The following is a 17,574-nucleotide window of genomic DNA, read 5'->3' on the forward strand; positions in this document are numbered from 1 at the left end:
TTTTTGTATCCATTTTTTGGTGCATTTTCACTTATTTTTTATTATGATAAAACAGATGCCGGCCATTAGTTCTGAAATGTCTTGTCAGAGATATATTTTTCAGCTAATAATAGCTTTGCAAGAAATACTAGTTCATATTAAATATAAAAAACACAGCAACTGAGTATTCCTGTGTTCCACATAAGCTGAAGAAAGTTGTCTACAGAAATAATGTCAAGAGTTGCCTTGGAAGACAACTTCAAGTTAAACAACAGACAACTAAATAAATGTATACCATTACCAAATGGAAAATGTGACAGTCTAAGTGTTCCTCAGAACTATAGTCTTTGTGCCTCATGCATTGGATCTGCAGTCTTTCCCAATAGAAGAAAGCAAATCTTCACGTAAGTTTAGGTAAAGGATGCTTAGTCATGATATTCAGTACAAGATTTAGTCTCGGGAGGGAGTTCTTCCCATTGTGTAGAGGTGAAAAGCAGGGCAGCTCTAGGAAAACATATCTGTGTGAAAAAATAATCCTTCATCCATTTGCTGTCTCTAGAGAGCTGGAAATACCTACCACCTAGACTTTAGAACCTGAGACTTAAACAAATATTAAAACTTCATTGAAAGAACTCCAAAAAAGAGATATGCATGGCCCTTGTTTTTACTGTATCCATCCATATTAATGACTTAGCAGTATGCCTTACCTATAGACTACACCCTTGAAGATGATGCCTTTGTGGAATAATTTCTCAAGTCTAAAGGTGCAGACACACACGTGAATAATCAAATTTTAATTGGTACCTCTGAACTATCCTGTAGCTGGATTAATTACTCTGGGTTTGGATGTGGAACAGTCCTTTAGAACAGATCTTTCTTGTACAGGAACCTAGACTGAACACTGATTGCCATTTGAATTTGATACAAGAACCAGGATCTTCTAGGACAACATAGGACCCCCAAGCTCATTTCTACCTTTTTAATTGACCTGGAGAACATTATGAATAGAAAGACATGCTTTTGGCCCTGAGAGAAAGTGCATTATTGTAGCTGTGGCCTATTAATCTCTTCATCTGGTGTGAGACTTCAGGATCCTTTGCTGGATCCCAGGTACACATAGGTTCATTACTGGGAAAACAATGCAGGGCCTTCAGTCAAAAACCTTGGGATGTAGACTCCACTCTTCTGGGTCTGTCCTTTGCCTGCTTACCAGCTGCTATGGTGTATATTACCAATTTATGTGTTGCACTCGAGAATACAGAAAAAAAAATTTCCCCTCCTTTTCATCCCAGCCTCTTTTTTCTGTTCACCCAGGAACAGAAAAGATTAGATGCTCATAGCAGGGATAAGGATCTGGTATCTCATTTCTTGATTTTGCAACTTTATGTAAAGCTGGTGTGGTGACAGAGTTGACTATATAGCTTGTTGCTCTTATTTTAAAATCTCGGGCTGTTGGGAGGGAGACTAGAGGGATATCTCCCACAGTAGTCACTGCTAAGAAAACCTCTCTCAAAAAAGGTTCTCACTTCACAGCATCTTCTGATCCTGACTGTCACAGTAGGCAATAGGGAATCTGATAATGCACCCATGGCTCTAACACAAGACATGGAAGCAGCAGAGGCACTAATAGTGAGGTGACTTACTTTATCATTATTTTGGGGAGTACAAAGGAAGACAGATTTACTTGTGGATGGAGTCACTCTTTTCTCAGGGACTTATCTGAGTCCGCATAATACTCCGGAGAAAGGTTTCTAACTACTGATTCTGAGGTTCCTCCTCTGTAGGCTTTGGTTTCAAGGCTGAAACAATGGTCCTAGTTCCCATGACGTTGAATATGAAGACCACTCTCTGCACTTCCTGGGCTCTTTCTTTCCCATTTAGAGCCTTTACAGTGAAGACATTTGTATTATGGTGAATGTCCCTCAACCTTTTGTTCTTTGTTAGAATTTTTCCTTTGTGGAGAGGTGTTAATCTCTCAGCCTCCAACACTGAGCACATCCTGGCCTTACAGAGTTCTCTCCCATTTTTGTCGGGCAGAGGTACAGTGGCATCCATGTCCTGAGATAAGAGAATATCACTGATGAGGCAATCTGAAGGGAGAACCACACCTGTTGGTGTGCCATAGAAACAAACATAATACTTGAAAGGTTCCTTCTTTTGAGAGGAACCTTAAATGAACACCTTGAATTTTATAGATGCTCCACAGCCCCTACCCCAGGAAGGCAGGGGAAACCTTTATACATTGCAATCACTTTGTCTGCCAAAATCAATCCCATAGTGCACAAGGTAATGTTTCAGAAGGGCTGACCCACACTTTAAGGAAAGCAGGGAAAAATAGTCTGAAAGGAATAGGGAGTCCCTGCTTGTTCTTCCATTTCCAGCCTGGTCTCCCCCTTCTCTCTCTCCAGGGCTGGCTGTTGGGAGCAAAGTGAGAAATGGCGCAGCATGGCTGACTCTCAGTAAACAGAGTCTCCTTAGCACAGGAATTTTGCACTCTGAAATTTCTGTCACTTTATTCCTCTGAGTGCCAGTTTGGTGTTTATGCCACAAAGTCCCACTGCGAAATGTTACACTTTAAGCTACTTCAGTCATCTAGCACAGTATAAGAAGGGGGCTTCCAGCAATCTTTCTGTAGCGCCCCTGAGGTTAATCAACCTCCTAGTACCACCCAGAATCCAATAAACTGAATGCTGAGAATTAAAGATTGATACATCCGGGTCTAACTCCAGTAAGCTGTAAGAAGGGGTAAGATCTCCATTGTAATGAGTATGTGGACTTTCCTAACAGAACAAGAATTAGGTTTTTAGATCAATTTTTTTTTTTAAATTAACAGTTCAAGTCTGAGGTTTTAAATCTAAAGGAGACATCGAGGATAAAATAAAAATTAATATGGATCATATGTGGAATGTATGCAGCTTAGAATTTGAAGCATTCTGTTCTCCATCCCCCACAAAATTTTATACATTTACCATAAAAATATACAATTCTGGGCAGCTGAATCCTATCCTTTCAAAAGAGCCTGGAAACTTATAAACTAAACAATTACCATGGAGGACTTTTGTACATTTCAGAAAAACATCTTAAGAGCAATGACGGACTCTCTGTTGTGGGAGAAATCTGCAAGAATCTGCTTGCAACCTTTGGGAACAGCAGGGAGGCCATAGGGTGTCATTGCTACAGAACAAAATAATGGAAGCCACCTATAGCATCTTGTAATTCTATCTGAAACATAGCTGATTCACTTTGAGTCCTTGGTGAAACTATTTCACTTTGTGCAGCAGTGAACTCAGTAATATGACAGAGGAAGACATAGGACTTTAATTACAACAACTCATTTTACACCTTGGCCATGCTTTCCTGGGCAAATAAATTACTGAGTCAAAAAGATTTGCCTGTTAAAGAATTAGTTTACAGTTTTGAATGTCATCTGTGTTTTAAATTCATTTGTTATTATACTAAGCATGCTACTGTACTGAGCAGAGACTTGGGCAATGACAGCGACTAACAGAAAGAGACTGGAGGCTGTCCACCAGAGATGGCTGAGGAAGATACTACACAGTTCATGGAAAATCAAAACAAATACAAGAATAAGCGAGCTGACAGAGAAGGACATTAGAAAAATATCAAAGAAAGAAGGCTCGGGTGCCTGGGACATGCACCATAAGGAAGATGAGAGAGAAGCTAAGCAAGCATTGAATTGGGAGCCCAGGTATGAAAGATTAAGCATGGAAGGCCAAGGCCAAGAAAGAATTGGCAGAAGACAGTGGCAGAGGATATTTCAATGATTTGTCTCAAGAACAGAATTGCATTTCCCTCCCTCTACTTCCATCAGAAACATATACCTATTCTTGGGTTTTAGTGGAAACTTAAAAGAAAGACCCACCATTTTTCTTTCCTTGCTAGTCTGACCTCAAGTTACATTTTGCAGTGGCTGTTTTCAGAAGCTGCTATATTAGGAAAAATTAAAGTAAAGTTTGAATTACCACTTGTAATATTTTTCTAGCTATATACATGTATCTAAGCACTTATACTGCACTCATCACCATTATATCTGAGCACCCCTGCACTGTCATTACATAAAGTCTTTTTGTAAGAATAGAATCTGCAATTACATTAGCTAAGATAAAAATGACACAACCGTCATCAATTCTCATGCTTCAGGGTATACACTGATCAGCAGCTGGACTCAGGGAAAAAAACATCCTCCATTGTGGTGTAATGTGCAAATGACCAAGTGCATTATGTATGTATTGGGAGGAGAGTCACCCCTGGAATTATACAATATAGGCCAGTATTGGAAACAAGATGCCAGAAGAGAAAAATTATTGATCTGTTCTCCTATCACAATTCCTACTTTGCCATGTATAATACCACAGCTTTTTAATTTTAGACTTTACAGGCTGCTGCTGTTTAAGGTCTTCATTTTATTCAAGCTTTGAATTGAATATTGTGTAATTACATTACATGGTTGATTGTGGTTTTCTTATTCTTGTTACTATATATGATTTCTTTCCTTTATTAGATATGAAACAAGACTTCCTGACTGATAAAAATAATTACTTTAAAAGTTTGATTTATAACCACATGCGCTATTTGCATGACACACAGTACAAGTTCATATGACTTGGAATAATGTATTTTTCATTTTTTTGGAATATAGAATGTACTTTGACAGCTGATTAAATTCTCTTTACTGAGTACAAATGACTTACTACATTTTGCTCTTATAGGGCAAAACCAAAACATGAAGAATAGTCAGATAAAAACAGGGAATAATTCATATTCTTTAATACAGAAGAGAAATCATCCATTTTAGGAGAGGAAGATTATGTAAAGGGGTGGGAATTTCAAAAGTGCTCACCACTAGCCTAACTTTGTTCCCACTGAAGTCAATGTTAAAATGCCCATTGACTTTAATAGAGACAGTACTTACACTTTTGAAAATCCCACAGTAAATAAGTAAACTGAATGTAAATTGGTTGGATTTTATATCAGGAAAGGTCTTCAGCTTCCCTTGCTACTACTCCTTGATTTTATATACACTGAAATTGAAACAGTGTCAAAATTAATTTTTTAAAAATAGTACTTGTAAAAAATATACCTTATAGCTACTTGGAGATATAGAACAAACTTTTCACTTCTCATTGCCTTAAGGAAATCACATATCCCTAAGAGAACTTGAGGGGCAAATCCTGCTCATTTTCCTAACACAAGTAATCACACTAACTTCAGTGGAATTATTCCTATGAAGACTATTCTTTGGCCCTTGTACTGGAAAACTTTAAAAGCCAAAAACCATTGTGTCCCTAATTACGTTTGATGTCACTCTAACCGAAAGCTGCTGCAAGGAAACGTAGCCAATCTATACCAGCTGAGGGGCCATCATACAAAAAAAATGTAAGCATGCCAATTGGGATCATTGTAAGATCCAAGTCATAACTGTACATTTCAATGTCCAGACTATCCACATTTGTATGTGGGTTTTTTTTGTTTTGTACCTGCCCACCTTCCATTTTAAAGCATTTTCTATAGCATACTTCATTGTAGTATCTAAGCGCTTGCCAGGCAAATTAGATCTGCATAGCAGATCTCTCTAGTAGACTTCATGGAGTTTTCTGGTCCCCTCTTCCCTGTTAGGTTTTGTATCTATTATAGTTTTTTATACCATTCTGATAATGATAGGGAAGCTTTAATAGGAGAGGAGGCTCTTATAACATGCCCTGAAATGCTCAGCCTAATCTCCTCTGGAAATTTATTCCATGGCCGAACGCCCTTCTAGCATTCTCCAAAATCTCAGGCTCATGTGTTTCTTATGGGCTTCATTAGTTACATTTCTCTGAGACAGAGTAGCCGTGTCAGGGAATCATGGATGCACATGCAGTCACCACTAGATGGAACTGGATTCTGACCAGCTGATGGCTCTGAAGACTGGTTCTAAGGCCTTAAAACAGTCAACAGAAGCAGACTGGGAGTCAGTGGAGGGATTTGTCCACAGAAGAGCTCTGTGTAAGGTCGAAAGCTTGTCTCTCTCACTATAGCAAAGCGCTGTGGCCTTCCTCAGAGCCTGGGCCTGAGGAAGGATCACAATGCCCCTACTGGACAGAACCGGACCCTACACGCCAAGCCACCCAGAAGCAGAGTGGCAGAGCCAGGACCAGGGAGGGAAGTATAAAAGGCAGGTCTAGCAGCTCAGTCAGGGGCCGCCAGGCCCTAGGAGCAGCTACCCGAGCCCACTGGGTGGGAGAAACCCCAAGGCCAGACCTGACCTGGAGGAGCTACCTGACATGGAGGACCCACAGGAGTGGGCTGAACCTCGTGGACCAGAGGAACCCCTGGTACCTGGAGGAGCTGCCCTCCGCGGATGACCCTGAGAAGTTTCCGGATCTGCCACTGGTCAATGGTGAAGGACTGGCAGGACACCCGCTTGCCATCTACCCCAGCAACCCAGAGGGAGATACTTGGATGCAGGTACCTGGAGATTGGGTGGGAGGAAGCAGCCCAGGGACAACCGACTAGAGAGTGGCTGAGTGCGTGGCCAGATCAGTCAGCGTGTTGCGGCTGGATCCCCGCTGACTCAGTGGCATAACGCTTTGCCACTGATAGGGCCCTGGGCTGGGACACAGTGGAGTCAGGTGGGCCTGCATCCCTCTCCCCACTTCCCTTACCACCCCAGGAGTGCTTGGCATCCTCTGCACTGCTGGCCAGAGGACCCTGAGCTTTGCCACTCCCAGCTGACTGTAAGGCCGGGGGCTATAGACCACTGCACCTGCCGTGCCCACTTGAGGGCCAGGGGCTATTGACTCAGGCACCAGCCCTGCCCAGCTTGAGGGCTATAAACTACTTTACTCACCCCACATAGTGGAAGGCCAGGGGCTACAGACTGCTTAACAGCCCCGCCTATTGGGAGGCCAGGGGCTATAGACAGCTTCTCCTGCCCTGCCTGTTTGAGGGTGGGGGGGCAACAGACTGCGTATCAGACGTGCCCAGCTTGAGGGCCAGAGTCTCTAAACTGGATACCTTGCCTGCCCGCTTGAAGGTTGAGGGCAACAGACTGCTTTCCAGCCCCGCCCTGTTTGAGGGCCAGGGGCTATAGACCACTTTGCCCGTCCTACCCTGCCTAAGGGCCGGGGGCAATAGACTACTTGCCCACCCCGCCTGTTGGAAGGCCAGGGGTCGTGGGCACCGTACGAGCCCTGCCCTACATGAGGGCCAGGGGGCTATTGACTGCTAGAAAACCCGCCCCACTGGGGTCGGGGCTAAAAGACTCACAAGCCGAGGGCTTTTTCCCCTTCAGACAAAGGTGCTGTGGCCTTCATCAGAGCCTGGGCCTGAGGAAGGGTTGTGATGTCCCCGGCTGGACCATGCCACCAGCCTACACTCACCAACAGAAGTTGGTCCAATAAAAGATATTACCTCACCCACCTTGTCTCTCTCCTAGTCTTTAACTCAACCTGGTAGCTCATGTGAAAAATACAAAACCTCTATCTGTGATTTCCACTTCATGTATCTGACGAAGTGGGTTGCAGCCCATGAAAGCTTATGCCCGCAGAAATTTATTAGTTTTAAGGTCCTACAGGACTCTCATTGTTAAAACTTCCTCAGCTTCACTAGGATTTTACCTCATATTAGTTAACTCAAATTAGCTAATGTGAATTAAGAATACAATTTTTTCCTAGCAAAGATAAGGCTGAAAAGGCTATAGAAACTTTCATTATGAACATTTACGCAAACGCATCCATACAGCCATTTGTGACACCTTCTCCTTTGGGCATTAGCCTAGCTAACAAAAAATTCCCCATGTGTGAATGTTCATGAAAAACAAAGGAAAGAGCTTGAAATACCATCCAGTCGAATTCACAAAGATGAGTTTTTTTAATCAAATGAAAGTTTGCAATTTTTTTAAAACAATATCTACCCAGCTGTAACTCCAACATGTTTGTCAACTCACTACACAGCATTATATAACTCTAAGTGGGTCTTAGAGATGTTTCTGTAAAAAAAGGTAAATTGAGATGCCTACTGGTCTTGAAGGCTCATTATATTATTATTACCATCTATGAATTACTGTTATTTTAAATGAGAAACTGCTGTCTATCCTTACATATTTCTGTATGAATATATTTTTATTTGACTCAGTAGCTACTCGCTCCATATAACTATTAGGTCTGCTGGCCTCTACTCAGAGAAATGATTAAAAGGTAATAAAGATAAGAACCAGCTAACCTTTTCCCAAAACAGCAGCACTTACTGAAAGGTTATGATGCTTTGAAATCAGATGAGTCCCTTGAGATAGATGGTAAATAACATTATTTAAGTTAGCCAGTGACAATACCTTTTACCCTTTAACACCATTGTTTAACGTGGCAGTAGGCTTAAATCACTATTAAGAGTGGGGGGGAAATAGCAAAGGTATGAGAACTACCACAGTGTGTGTCAAGGCAAAGACTGATTTTTTTTTTTGTTGTTTTTTTTGTTACCAACTTTTTCTTAAAGGTTTCAGAAAAAAATATCTGTTATTAAGGAAGGCTGTAGATAACTTCCTAACACCAGCATCAGAATTGGATCTGAGATGTGTGGGAATTACACTGCAACAGAATCTATACAGCATTTATAGTGGTTTTTAATCAAATCTAAAGAAACCAAATTAAGGAGCAGATTGTGAAATTTAGAATTTTACCTATCCATTGAGATGTTTTATATGAATCTTTCGTTTATAAGGAAAGTAAAACAAATATCCACGTTAAACACCATTCATATACATGTCACTGTCAGAAATTAAATACAGCATTATTACACATATCCAAAAGTCAATTTGCAAGTTATTTTGGTTACATCATTTCAATACTGAATACTGCAAAGTATCTGAGTTTTAGGATGATTTTTCCAGTTATTACAATGGTTAACATTCTCCTTAAAGCGCTTATGTTTTTATATTTTCTGTGATTTCTTCATTATAAAGTTATCCCACCAGAAGAGTTATAACAACATCACAAAGTTACTGGCTCACTAGAGAACATAAAGGAAGAGACATGAAGTATGAATTTTTCAATATATTCACTTTGATGAGTAGACCACAATAAAACCACATTTACATCCTGATTAACTTTACTCGTGTGAGTAAAATTAGGCATATGGATAGGAATTTGCCGGATAATGACTTCCAACTTCAATCTGCTGACTGTATGAAAGTACACCTAATTCGACCACCAGAGGGCAGCCTATTTTTGTTTGTTTGCTTAACTCATTGCCCGGTACATTACAGTGTACAAATGGTGATATGGCTAAATAAGAACATAGACCAGCTAGTTTTCAGAAAGAAAAGGAAAACAATAGGAAGGGGACATATTTGCCTGTTAATTGTCCTATGCTGAAATATTCCCTGCCATCAACAAGTTGAGTTAGTCTAACCTCCAGTATCTGAAATGCTTGCAAGCAAAGCTCTACAAATGACACAAATGTTAAATATTGTTATTTTCAGTAATATAAAAACTGATTTATAATTGCATGTTTCTCTAAAGAATAAGTCAGTGTAAGGCCAGAGGGGTCTAGTATAGCATTCCCTCTGACCTCCTGTATGTCATAGGCTACTAACACCAGCCAGCCACTTGCACACTAAACCCAACCAACCCAACCCAATTAGACCAAAGTATTATAGCCCTCAGGATACTAACCTATGTGTGTCACACACAGAGAAATGGAGAGAGTTGTGCCAATGCTCGAGAGCCCTTTGATGGAAGAGAATTGAGTGAGAAATGACCCACGCTCCATGACACAGAGGAAGGCAAAAAAAACCAAAAAAACAAGACCGGGGAGAAAATTCCCTCCCAGTTGATATGGTGATCAGTTATGCCCTGAGCATGTAAGAAGCCAGGCAAGCACCTGAGAAAGAATTCTCAGTACCTTCTCACAGTCCAGTCCAGCCTGCCTACCCAGTGTCCCATCTCCAGCTGTGATACTTCAAGAGGAAGACGACTAAAACTATCCACAATACATTCAGAGGTGGGGTGGGGTGGGGGAATCCCTTCCTGATCCCTGCAGGTGACTGCCTGAGGCCCAGAAGCATGAGATGTTAGCAACACAAGATATGAACCAGAAGGGACCCCCAGAGCTGCTAGGTCCTGCCCCTCTCCACCGCAAACAACCCCATCACACAGTCCCACTCAAATTTGTCAAGCCCTTTCTTAAAACTGATTAAGCTGTTTGTCCCCACAACAGCTACTGGGAGGCTGTACCAGAACCTCATTCTCTGCTAGTTAAAATCCTTCTAATTTTCAGACTAAATTTATTCATGGCCAGGTTATACCCATTTGTTTTTGTGCCAACACTGTCCTTTAGCTTAAATAGCTCTTCACCCTCCCTTAACCTGCTGATGTGTTTATAGAATTCAATTATATCCCTCTGCCTTCTTCATTTTGCAAGGCTAAACAAAACAAGCTCTAGTAGTCTCCTCTCATAAGATGCCCTTCTCTTCACCTGTTCCAGTCTGAATTCAGCTTTTCTAAACAGGGTGACCTCATTTGGAATAGTATGTACAATTCTGATCTTACCACTGACTTGTACAATGGTATTAATGCTTCTCAAACTGGAAATTCCTCACCTGATACATCCTAGGATCACATTTACCTTTTTCACAGCCACCATTGGTGGCTCATAGCTATCCTGTGATCAAACCCCACACTCAGATCTCTCCTTTTCTGTCTCTTGCAACTGATGAGCACCTAGCTTGTAGAAGTTATTATTAGATCCTAAGTGCATGATTTCTATACTTTGTTCTATTAAATTTCATGCCATTACTCCAGTGATCAAGGTCATCCAGTTCTTCCTATATAATAGGTGACAATGCTCCCAACTTTGTATCATTAGCATGTGATAAACTCGTGCTCCTAGTGGTAAATATTGTATTCTGATGCTTGGATAGTACTCATTTGTAAACTGGCTAAGACTTATTTTCTGAACAAAAAAATACAGCCATTATTTTAAGTGTGTGAGTGCATGAAATACTCATGAAAGTCAGGATCTACTTTATGTAAGATATTGTGATCACTGTATGTTTCCCTATACGCAGCTCTGCAAATCCTAACCTAAAGCACCCTTGCTAGACTGGAGTCTTCTTTGGGTGGAGATTGAATTGGGCCCCTGAACCATGTGACAGTCTTGCAACATGACAGACAAAAACTGGGATAAGATCACCAAAGAAAATTCATTTGGCTCAAATCAAGATTACCATCCTGCCTTATTATGAAGACACATATACAATGCCAAATTGAGGTGTTTTAAGTACATGAATCAAAGTACAGACTCACAGATAACTTCTTGGCCATAATTCAGGAAGGACATTCTTCTGTGCAAAATGTTGCTTATGTGTTTATTTTGCGTAGTACAATCTGCCACTCCTCATTCTTAGTACTAGGTCATCCATTCCCCCTCCATTTGGGGAAGGATCCAGGAATAGGATGCTATTCTTGCTTTGCCCTAGTAGTGGTGCCTGGATGCAAGACTCCAGCTTTTATGCTGGGTCCCACTGCTGTTCTCTGCAAGCGACAGCCTGGGACTTCAAAATACATACATTCGAGAATCACTGGGGTTGGTCTTTTTGGAAATACTGTAAACTTGGGGGTTTCATAAGCATGTGGGGCAGTCTGGAGCTAAAGTATAAAAGAAGCCTCAAACATAGAATAGCCACACAAAAAAAAGTCTGTCTTTGTCATCTTGAGACCAGATTATTGTAATGTGTTCTTTCATTGCATGAGTAGCCCTATGTAGATGACCCCTCTGTTCATCCTCCTAGTCATCAATTGATATTTGCTGAGATATTGGAACTGCCCAGTCCTAGATTTGTTTTCTGGGAGCTATGGCCAGGACAGATAAAGTAGAGGGCTCTTGACTCCGGAATCTGTTCCCCGCTAGGTCCCTCATAGTCAGAGTTTGATGACGTTCAGGGCACATTGCAAGGTCTATCAACTTACTCAGTCTATTTCTGAAAATATTTGAGCATCATTAACAGGTAGATGTTTATTACTTGCTACTTGTTTTGTACATGCAGATAGAGGGACTGGCAAAATCAGCGCTCAGCATAGGCTATTAAGTCCTACCACCTAGCAGTTGCTCCTACCTCAAACACTGCTGAGGGAAAAATCTGCAAGGCCAACAACAGGAAGAGAAGAACATCAGTTTGCTCTCCTCATAGAACAACCAGGAACAGAGCAGGGGATCATGTCACTTGACTACCCCCTGGTGATCAGCCAAGAGCAATAGCTGAGGGCAGGACACTTGGCAGCCCCAGAAAGACAACATGTCTTAAGGTACAGAGAAAACCTCTGTGTGCAAGAGGAGGAGATAAAGAGGGACAATGTAGTACAAGGTTTGGAGGTTCAGACTATGGGGCCCCCCCATCAGTTATATCACTAAGAAGCACCACTTAGAAACTTACAAAAGCTTTAAGAAAATGGAACCTGTGCCTAGCTGAAAAATCTTGATATAACAACATCTCCCTCCCCTGACTTTCCTTTTTTAATCTGCCTTCATCTGTAGCATTATAACAGTAATAATGTAATTCATGCCTTCTTTTAAAAGCACGACATGAGTTATGAATGTCAGCATTAGCTCTTCACTTCTCAGTTTTTACTCATTTTGAGTCCTCACCCCTAATGTTATTAAAGTTAATTACCTGAAGGAAGGACTGACTCTTTTTACAGAAGGTTATAAAGTCTGTAGAGTTTACAGAAGAGACCAGAATGGGTTTGGAGCCTCATCTCATCTGCTGTGCAACAGTCCTGAACAAACATATCCAATCAATAATTGAAGCAAAGGGTAGCTATATAAATATACTACCTATATTTTTTAAAAGCTGCGTTACAGTGTTTGCATTTAAGTGGACAATATAAACTAGAGACAACTAGCCCCCCCAAAAGTTCCCAAGTGTTGGTGTAGTAACCTTTGGTGAGCTGAGAAGTTAACATTAGCAGAGCAGCACCATTATAAGAACATAGGTGCTAACTCAGCAGAGCACATAGCATGGCTAGCCACATGCATAAGTTCTGTGCTGAATCGAGGCCTTGTTGAAGATCGTGTCATTGGGACGATGTCAAACCACTCCAGAGAGATGCTGAGTGTTCTCAGCTCCCTTTTATTTCCGGCCCATTGTATCAGAGTCTCATCATTACAGCCATACCATGTGCTACAATTATGATACAATAATGTCAACAGCAGTGTACATGGAATAAAGCTCCCACCCCACCCAGACATCCTCTTTATCAACCCTATGGGACCATCAGCTACACAGCGGGAGGCAAGGTGAAATGAATCACAGTGATTAGTTTAACTTTAAATATAAATGTGTTTGAAAAATTTCCCCTCCCGCCGTTTTTTAAAAAGAAAATGTATTTTAAAATGCAGGTTCTTTTACAACACCTCCTGTTCCCTGCCTCTAGTTTATCCCTGTCTGATCTAGGTAGCTTCCAAGGATGTTTGTTCTCCAAATGCGCAGTGAGGCCAGGTTAAAAATGTTTAGTTTATTTATTTGTGTAGCATTAGGTCTTATTAGTCTTATTATAAGGAGGCAGCATTGTCTGCTGGATAGGGCACCTACTGAAGTCAGGAGACCTGGATATTATTGCCAACCCTTCACTAACTTGCTGAAAAGCTACTTCACCTCTTGCTGACTCCATTTTCTCTCTCAAACTTGGTCTGTCTTGCTTGTTTAGATGGTAATGAAAGTAACTGCCTCGCTATTGTACAGCGCTTAGCAAAACAAGAACCAACTCATGGTAGCACTCAGAAGTCTCAACCAAAATACAAGTGATGAAGCAGTCGTAGTTAGAATTTTTTTAGATAAAAGTGGGAAAGCAATGCTGAAAGGAAGCTCTGAAAGGTTGGATGACAGGATAGAGGAAATCAACAAGTTTGTCATTACTCCCAGAAGGGGAGTTTTGAGCAAGGCTCAGCAGGCCAGAGGTAAACAGCATCTCAACTAGAGCAGTCATTAAAATATAAATTCATCAAGGAATGACAGAGATTCAGGAAGGTTATCATAGAAATATAGGGCTAGAGAAGACCTCGAGAAGTCATCGAGTCCAGCCCCTAGCACTGAGGCGGTACCCCGTAAACCTAGACCATACCGGACAGGTGTTTGTTCTTAAAAACATCCAATGATGGGGATTCCACAACCTCCCTTGGAAGCCTTTTCCAGAGCTTAACTACCCTGCTAGTTAGAAAGTTTTTTCTAATATCTAACCTAAATCTCCCTTGCTGCAAATTAAACCCATTACTTCTTGTCCTACCTTCAGTGGACATAGAGAACAATTGATCACCATCTTCTTTAGAACAGCCCTTAACATATCTGTAGACTTATCAAGTTCCCCCCTCAGTCTTCTTTTCTCAAGACTAAACCTGTCCAGTTTTTTAACCTTCCCTCAGGTCATGTTTTCTAAATCTTTTATCATTTTTGTGGCTCTCCTCTGGACTCTCTCCAATTTGTCCACATATTTCCTGAAGTGTAGCAACCAGAATTAGACACAGTACTCCAGCTGAAGTGTCACCAGTGCCAAGTACAGTGGGACAGGTATCTCCAGTGTCTCACATACAGCACTCCTGGTAATGCACCCAAGAATGATATTAGCCTTTTTTGCAGCTGCATCACAGTGTTAACTCTCATTCAATTTGTGGTCCATTATAACCCCCAGATCCTTTTCAGCACTACCACCACTTAGTCAGTTATTCCCCATTTATAGTTATGCATTTGATTTTTCCTTCTCAAAGGACATATTTTGTCCATCTTTATTGAATTTCATCTGGTCAAACTCAGGCCAGTTCTTCAGGTACTTTTTTCTAATCCTCTCCTTCTAAATGCTTGAAACCCCTTGCAGCTTGTTGTCACCTACAAATTTTAAAAGCATTTAATTATCCAAGTCATTAATGAAAATATTGACCAGTTACAGACCTGGACTGACCCCTGTGGGTCCCCTCTAGATACACCCTTCCAGTCTACCAGCAAACCATTGATAACTACTCGGAAAATGTTTTCAAGCAGTTGTGCACTCAACTTATTATTACTAACTAGACAGTATTCCCCTAGTTTGCTTATAGAATCATAGAATCATAGAATTATAAGAATGTCATGTGGCAAAATCCTTACTAAAATCAAGATATATCACGTCTATTGCTTCCCCTCTACCCACTAGGCCAATAACCCTGACAAAGATGGAAATTAGGTTGCTTTGGCATGATTGTTCTTCAACACAGTTCAGAATTAGAATCCATTTGAGAGGAGAAAACCAACCCTTCTGGTGAAAGCAAAAGGTAAGTGATAGAGGGGTCCCTCACTTTGCTCATTCCTCTGACGCATTTCAGTAGTGAAGACTTTTCACCTCTTTGCTATTCACAGCAGCACTGGAGGGGGGGGGGGGAGAAGGACAAATCTTGATGATGTGCTCCCTACAGCATAGGTGCCAATTCCCATGTTCAGAAGGGAGAGGGTGAAGGGATGACTGTGCTGATGTACAGAGGACAGAACCAGCTAGTCTTTGTAACATTTCCCTGGCAAGAATGGAGGCAACAAAGATATCTTTTTTCTCTTAGTGAGTAGGATGAAGCAACATATCTATTTATTCCTCTTCATTTAGCAAGAGCAGGGTTTGGGTCACTCTCAGTGAATCTCTGATACAAATGCATTACCCATGATTCATAAGGGTATGCAGACAACATTCTGTAGCACATTAAAGAGGGAACAATGATGTTTTTCAGAAAAAATATTCTGGAAGCAGTATACAAATTAAGACAATTATCCCTTGTTAATTATATATGTGGTTATAATAAATTTTGTATTACTGTCCATGAAAAGAACCTGGGAAGCAGCAAAGAGGAGCGAAGTTGTAGTGAACACCATTGTCTTGCAACAATATATCATCAGGTTCAATGAATTAGCCTCTGACACCAAATAAACAGGTATTTTCTATGAGAACTGTATTTTGCATTAAAAACAAATTACAAAATAAGTGGATCTGGGATTTTGTGTTGCTACATGTGAAAACGTGTAACAACTGGAAGCAAGGCAATGTTTTATAACTTTAAATGTATTATATTTGGCAGCTTTAGCCATAGGAATCTTTATTTAAGTAATACTGTAAATGAAGGCAACAGCTTCTTTATAAACAAATCAAAATATATCTTAAATATACTTGACAAGTGAAAGAAGTTCAATGGTTTATTAAGTGGACATAGTAATACTTCCTTTCTCCTAGCTGTCTGTCTTCTCTATTGAATGTAAGCTCTGAGGCAGGAACTGTCTTACTATGTTTGCACTGTGCCTAGCTTTCATCTTGGTTGGGATCTCTTGGGTCCACCCTAATGCAAACAGTAGATAAAATAATATTTGGTTTGATTGTATGAAGACACAAAATGGACCCAGTTTTCAAGATTGTGTACCTATGATTTAAGATTGCCCTTTCTGCATTTGAGTGCAGAATTAACTATTAAAAAGTGTGGTTGTCAGTGCTAAGTGATTTCATACAAAGACAGCTTCGTAAAGAGCATGTTATGGTGTCTCAGTGATTCCAGATTAAAGTTTTTTTCAGTTCACAAGTAAAATGCTGTGTATGGTTTTTCTTCAACTGCCAATCCTGCAAAATCAATCTGGGATCTCAAACCAAGGTCACATACCACCACCAGATCCTGCAAGCCAAGTTCTGCCCACTGTGCAATCTAGATCCAAAAGTTTTCTGCTGACCTATTTCTACAAATGGATCAAACAAAACCCTCAAAACTCCTCACCTTATTACATTTGGGGACATTTGCATTTGGGAGCATTAGGCCCATCTAGTTTAGAACTGAGATGGCCTTGAACTTTCCAACCCAACCAAAAAAGAAGTTGCATTAAAAATAAACCCAACATGTGGCTAACCCATTTGTAAAGAACTATTCAAAAAAGAAACAAGATGACTGAACCTGCCTATTGTAAAGTTAAAATAAAAGAATTGGTTGTGTAAAGTATATTTTGATGGTGATATTACAGTTCCTACAACAATATTTTAGAAGTGAGTCATAATGACAAACAAAATAATATCTTCTAGTTCTAGCATTTTAGTACTGTTCTGTTGTCACCTATAGGTTAATGCTTGTTTTTTTAAAAAGCAATATCTCTTTTCAGTACTAACATGATGGGATGTGAAACCATATGACAGGTTAATTCAGTCCATTTCTAATAGCCAACAGTGCAAAAACTTAAATGTCCATTTGTGAGGCAGGATACAAGGGGGCAACTACACAAATAGGACAAAAGCAGCAGATACAACAGTGAAAATATTTCACTGGATTATTTCTCGTTAGGTTTCATTAGCTACTTTGTATAGGAATTGGTCAATAAGTTAAGTGTGGTATCTTGTGAATTTCTCTCTCATGAATCTGTAAAAATGTCAGTTTATGTCTTCTTCCTGTATTTTGCCCGCTGCCTTCTGGCAAAGATATACAAAATAGAACTCTGGTTGAGTTTTGCTTCCTCCTGCCCACCCCACTCAAACCTTAGATAAATCTCATCTGAACACAAACATTTTTAAAAGGCTTGCTATGCCCCAGACTGTACTATGCTGATTAAGCCCCAAA

General features: G+C 40.5%; 2 protein-coding genes across 4 annotated transcripts in view; one reads left to right on the forward strand and one right to left on the reverse strand.

Moving 5' to 3' along the window:
- Positions 1-17,574, reverse strand: part of INSC (INSC spindle orientation adaptor protein) — a 179,799-nt gene that overhangs the window by 97,703 nt on the left and 64,522 nt on the right. The window lies entirely within an intron of this gene.
- The window catches only part of PSMA1 (proteasome 20S subunit alpha 1), a 505,652-nt gene that overhangs the window by 6,456 nt on the left and 481,622 nt on the right, over positions 1-17,574 (forward strand). The gene's annotated exons all lie outside the window — the stretch shown is intronic.

This window comes from Emydura macquarii, unplaced genomic scaffold (assembly GCF_026122565.2).
Source record: "Emydura macquarii macquarii isolate MOO-44397 ecotype Brisbane River unplaced genomic scaffold, CSIRO-AGI_Emac_v2 contig_587, whole genome shotgun sequence".
NCBI lineage: Eukaryota > Metazoa > Chordata > Testudines > Chelidae > Emydura > Emydura macquarii.